Here is a 6,508-nt window from a genome sequence, read left to right as displayed (position 1 = left end):
GACTTTGGTTGTGATACTCAATCTTAATAATACATGTTGAAATTTAGTTGACTTTACACCCTTTAGTGTTTTCATGCTTATTCTGCAGTAGTTCAACATGTGGATAGAAAACAACTTTTATTGACCTTTTTCCTGACTGTCAGTAACTCACAATACAGGCCTGTATCATCAGTGTTTATAACCACTGCATATGTCAACAAAGATTTTACCTCCCCCTCCTCCACCAACCGCACACTGTAAATCTATTTTAGCTGTCATCTGCTATTTGCCCCTTGTATCTAAAGCTTGCTCATAAATTTAATTTTGCCAAAAGATCCTTTAAGTACAATTCCAATTACAGATCTTTAAGCCAGTTCAAACAAGTAGAGGAGATGTGCTTCAGATAGAGGGGAGAGATAATGAAGGGTGCATTTAAAGCCTCATAGCAATACTTTTTGAATACTGACCAAATTATGTCTAGAGCACAGCATATGGAAAACTTATTTGAGCAGATATTTACACTTATACATCTTTACACACTATTTAGTCAAATTTCTAAAATACAGCTGTTTGTGGTCAGAAAAGTACTGAAAAAAATAAAAGAAACATGTTTGCACTCGATAAGTAAGGTAAATACAGATCTCTTACCAGCACTAGCAAAACAAAATCAACAAGCAAACAAGCCTTACTGGAATTATGCTGCTAGGGTGGAGTAATGTTGTTCACACACTAAGTGCATGTCTCATGCATGAGCAATGCAACAGGTTTTAGTGGTTGCTGTAGTGTAAGTGGAGGTGCACAGACTATAGTGCTGAAGACAGACACACTTTCCTCAGGTCAAGCATTGTCAAATCAACCCGGTCCCTTATAGTACCTTACTATACTATCTGATTCATTGATCCTGTGTGCAGGATTCAGAGCCCACAGTAACACACTCAAGCACTGGCCTCTGGCTAATACATTACAAATTCATCAGTCACCTGCTCAATTTCACTGATCAACTGGATGTTAACAGAAGACAAAGATTCCCAGATATTGGTTGGTTACCTTCAAATATGACTGCTGGGTGGAATAACCAGATCTATGACCTGAAGCACTAATTGGTAGATGCATAACACATACACATAGTAGACAGCCTTTTTTCCTTTATGTCAAACATGAAAACAGAGCAGAGTGGTGTAATGTATCACATCAACTACCAAATGTCTCTTAATTTGTTTAATTAGATTTATAACTTTTCTAAGAATTTCTGTCACAAATTGCAGCGTTTCATGGCCTAAAGCATGTATTGCTTGCATTATTTTACATGCTTAAAGAGTCTTTTCTCCGATAGTTGCTTGCTATCCACTTCAAGTGAGATCCACTTCAAATGAAATGATCATTTGTAAAACATGTTGTGTATTCCTGAAAAGCAACACCATTTTTATTTAAATGAACAAACATTTTCCTGTGTAGCTTACACCTCTCAGATGTCCTCTCTCTCTTTCTGAGATCCTTCAGAAACTGAAAGACTAGTGACCCTGAATAACTATGTAGCACAAGAGACATCAACCATCCATCCCTCTATTCACCCATCCGTCCATCTCTCTGTCAGCTCCATATCAGTCCGTGTTGATTGGGGTCTAGTCAGTTGATCTGCTGGGTCTCTGGGGATCGAGGAGACTTGGGTTACAGTTGGAGAGGCCATCTCACTTTTCGCGCCATCCAACCTTTTCAATCCCCCTCCCCCTCTATTTCACCAGGTGACCCATCTTCATGACCCACGGAGAAGGAGTCATGTTTCTCTCTTTCTTAATGTTCGTCTCACTATTTCAGTTCAAAGGTGCTTTGCTGGCATAAGTGTTGAAAGATTAATGATGGATAAAACTGTATCAGGCTTGTCACTGCAGAGATTTATTTCCAAATTGCACTTGACAAACTTCTGATTGTGTAATTTAAGTTCTAATAGTGTCATTATTTGTGGTCTGACAGATTCTCCTGTGTGTGAATAGCACCCAGTGAGATTTACAGCTGCTGGCTGTTGTTTGGAACCTCGCCAGTTTTGCAATGTTTTACACCACAGGCTGCTGCAGTTGACGGTGCACAGAAGACATCTCCTGTAATATACTGGCTGCCTGACCACTGTAATAATTCTTACTAAGAAGCTACTCTCGCTGTTTCCTGAGTAAATATAGCTTCAAGTGACTTATCCATCATTGGATGTTTGCTTTTTTCTCTCCTTAGCATTTGTTCTCCTTATTGAGACAGAAGGAAAAATGGGAGTAAGGGACAAAAGAGAAGGTTCTAGTGGTATTTGGTATTCTTCCTAGAATAATGATGTGTCTATTGCACTTGTGAGACCTATTAAAGATTATAGTCAGGGTGTTGCTCCAAAATAAGAGACGGATTTTCTCGTTACTTGAAAGTCATATGTTTTTTAAAATGAAATGTGCTCATGTGAAAAGCCCCTTAATGTTTTTGTATCTGACATATGTACAGTTGCTTTGTCACTTAATTGTGCAAGTGAAGAATACACAGTATTTTGCTTTGTGTTTTCCTTCCATTTGTTCATCCCTTTATTGTGCTCTTGTTTGTATAGGCACATCATGCCATAGTGATAATGTTGTAGCACACATATTTTTTTCTCTGTATGGATACATGTGGCTTTACAGGGCTGAATGTTGTTTATTCTGTAGGATGTCTTTTATTTTTGAGTTTCAATTCACAGGCCAAGGAACATATTTTGCTTTGTGTTCCTTATCATTATGGTTGAATACAGTTGGCAGAAGATGTCATTATTTTTCTCTCTCTCCTGTCTCGTGTCTCTCCCTTTGTCTGTCCCTCTGCCTTTCTCCCTGCATCAATTCACATAAATTGCACTTCATTGACATGACAGGAATCAAACCTATGCAGCCAACGCAATAGAGGATATCGACTCCTACATTCTGTATTATAGACTTTATTAGACAACTGTCCCTCTCTTTCTATCTATCTGTGTCTCTACCAGCTGTGGCTTTAACTTCATGCTTAGAATAGCAATCTATCTGTAGAGTAATGTTACATTTAACTTCCCTTATGTGGAGGGTGCATATCTTAACACTTGATATGAATTGGTCCGTCATGCGAGTGGTGGCTCTGCCTGGACTAAAGATAGCAAATTCCATACAGTCGAGGCTTTTTTACCTTTTATGTCCCTGGCCATGCATTAAAAATAAAACAAACATGCCCCAGCATACAGCAGGGTCCTGACAATATGCTGCTCCGACATACGAACATATAAACTAAACAGTCAGGGGCTGCCCGACATAAAGTAAACTCCTAGCATGTGCAGTCCAGACACTTGTCTCTCCTGTCCCGTCTTAATGAAGGAGTTGGGCTGTTCTGTGTATTACCTAAAAAAACCTATAGTTTCTTTCAAACTATAGATGCAAGGTGGCAAACCTTAATTATTTCAGGTTGGATATGAACAAAACATTTAGGTGTATCACCTCCTATATGTGTGTTGCAATAAAATTAAATATTATACAGCATATAATAAATGGATGGGCCATGTAAACATTCACAACAAACAGCTCCAACTCTAGATCATGTTAAATGGGAATTCATAAATTGGAAGTTTGGGTGAAAGGCACAAGTTGCTGCACTCTAGGCAGTTTTTAATATATCTTCTTGACATGTTTCGTTCAGAAAAGTATTGTTGAGAGTCGACAATTTATAAAACTGCTTTGGCATTACTGTTTCTTACAGTCAGGTCAGTAAGCAAAATGAGTATTTAAATTTAACTGAGGAAAGGAAGTGTTTAAAGTGCGGACAGGGACCCCTGGTTGGGTGTAATCTGGTGTGTAAATATGGTGGTTTAGGTAGAGAGGAGTAAGGTGTGGGTGGCTGGGGTGCTCTGAAAGGCCTCAGACACTGCCATGAGGCCAGGGGCTGTTTGTGTTGGCTGACACCTTCCTAACAGCAGTAATCCAGTCTTTCTCCAGCTGGCTAGCTACTACACCTCCCCCTTCCTTTTTTCCTTCCTTCCATCCTTCCTTCCTTCCCTCCCTCCTAAAGGCAACAAAAATGGTCTCTCACTTCATTCCTTCTTTTTTTTCCTTTCTCACACTGCTCACACTGCTATTTTTGCTTATCTCTCTCTTCTTTTCTATCTTGCGCTCCCTCTGCATTCTGATCTCAGTAGTCCAAAAAAGTAGAATAATCTTTAAATTGACTACAGCAACCAAAGACCATGAGATGATGTTTTGTTTCTTTTTCTCTCTCTTTTTTTACTGTGGATTGTAGTGAAACCTCACACCAGCCACTGCCCATTCAGTAAAAAATTAATTTCCTGTGTGTTGTCACTTAATTATTTAAAAAATGCTCATCATGTGATGTCAGCGATATGTAATTTACCACTACTGGCGTCAGGGTCACCCGATTGATTTATTATAGAAGCCCTTTAATGTGAACAGCTGTTTCCTACTAAAAATAGGTCAGGGGTCAGATAAAATGACCTTGTTCCCTTTTTTGTCCTCGCATTGAGATAGAAAGCTGTGAGGTGGGAAATGTTAATGTTTGATTCAGATGGACCGTCTGTCACAGTCTGTTTGGTTTCACTTAATGCAACGGGGCCAGTATTAGTGATCATTACAAAGTGTGTATGGTCTGATCAATGTCCTCACCTTCTGAAATGATGACTAAAAGGCTTTTTACTTGATTACATATTTTACTGTATAATTGAGTTTACGTGAACATGTTTTATTATCATTCTGTGTGTCACTGGAGAGATTTATTTCCCCAGTGTAAATGCTGTAAATTATTTCTACCATGCCGGGAAATCATCACAGGCATTTATTATCTCAAATGTAAAGACATAGACCTTACCTGCACAAAATATTAGCTTATGACCAGCGTATTATCCCTGTACTTGTCAAACCCTTTTTTCTCCTCTGTCTGACTCTCAATCTATATCCCTTATCATCTGAAGTCTAGCCATTTGAAGACTAGCCGTGTGGCTCTTGTGTTCACTGTGGAAGTTGGAGGAAGGACTTAGGGAGTGGTTCAGGGGCCCTCAGCCGCGGCACTTCCCACCAGAGCGACCTCTGACCCTTGGTGCCATTAATCACTAGGCTCCTGATGGCCGTGTCCCTGGGGGAAAATCAGTCCGGGGCAAAGGATGATGGGAGGTGAAGCCTGCAGCCAATTACAGATTGGCTCAGAGCAGCCGAGTGGACAAATCAGGGCTTTAGAGAGAGATGAAATGCCCAATAGTTGCCTACTGGAGGCCTGTATGCCTAATGCCATGAAGTGGTCTTGTATCGTTGCTGCTCGTGATGTCCCTCTAAAGAAAAATAAGCCATACGGTTGAAATGGGAACAATTATAAGAGCGGAACAAAGTGCATGTTAGACAGACTGTGAGACAGAGAAGTTGTGCTGCTGTGATCAAAAGAGATGTTTTGGACTGGTCTAATTAAGCCTGTTAGAGCTAAATGTCTCCAGGGTTGGAACTGGAGCAGATGTTGAACACCAAAGGCAAGCGGCACGTTGATTCTCTCAAATTAGGGAACTCTCTGGCTAACTGCCCAAGTGTTGCTAATGTGATTTTTGGTCAATTACGGTATTATCAAAGGTGCTTTCCCAGTGCTTTCATATGGGGTCGGGGCCAAGCTGAAATGTTAAACCTGGCTGATGTCAAGTGTTGACTAATTAATGCTGTTTTAGGTTTCAAAACCACCTCTGGTTGACTTAAGATGTATAGCTTATTGGTTTACTCTCATACAAACACACACTGCCCTACTATCTGAAATTTCTCCTGAAATCTCTGTCTGTTTTTTGGCTGGCTTTGTGTGGTTATGTGTTCTGAAAATAGTTCCTTGTAAAAACATTAAATCTGGTCTGATTTGACAGCAGATGCTGATAAAGGAGTGGATAAAGGCATAGGCGTGAATTAAAGCCTAACTAACTGCTGGCCTGTCACTATGGGGCCAGTGCTGTTGTCTCATTTGTTGTGCTCTCATTGTTCACGTCCGGGCCAGTATGAAAACATGGCTTCCTGCTGACCTGCAGTTTAATTCACACATCAATAACCCCTAGCTGATCTCTGACCCCTCTAGTTGTACTAATTGTTTGATGCAGGATTGATGTCTAACGCTGCATTAAATAACTAGCGAGGTGCTGGCAGCACGGCATTCCCGATGCTTTCATCCACTGCATTTTCTGGAAATGTAGCTACTGCCCAGAGTTGTAGTGGAAGGTCTTCCATCTACATTTATTTTACCAAACCACCTCAAAATAAAGTTCTTTTCAGTCATAGGAATGTGATGAACAAATTTTGAACTACTGGAGAACAGGAGAAGACTTATTGCCTATTATACGATTACATTACTGGTTGTAATTTATACACATTCATTGTGTATATATATTGAATGTGTATGTATTGTTAACTTGGTTGCAACTCATTTTAAAACGTTATATCAGTGCAATAAAATAAATCCCGTTTTAAAAATAACTACCACCTATTGTTAAAAGTAAAAAACAATGAATATGTGTTTGGAAGAATTATGGCTA

At 39.7% G+C, this 6,508-nt stretch overlaps 1 protein-coding gene across 3 annotated transcripts in view; it reads left to right on the top strand.

Moving 5' to 3' along the window:
- LOC118321001 (AT-rich interactive domain-containing protein 3B-like) overlaps positions 1–6,508 on the top strand; it is a 46,886-nt gene that overhangs the window by 30,301 nt on the left and 10,077 nt on the right. The gene's annotated exons all lie outside the window — the stretch shown is intronic.

This window comes from Morone saxatilis, unplaced genomic scaffold, assembly GCF_004916995.1.
Source record: "Morone saxatilis isolate NCDOM2014 unplaced genomic scaffold, NCSU_SB_2.0 Contig11, whole genome shotgun sequence".
In the NCBI taxonomy this organism is placed as follows: domain Eukaryota; kingdom Metazoa; phylum Chordata; class Actinopteri; family Moronidae; genus Morone; species Morone saxatilis.
This window is presented reverse-complemented; position numbering and strand designations above follow the sequence as displayed.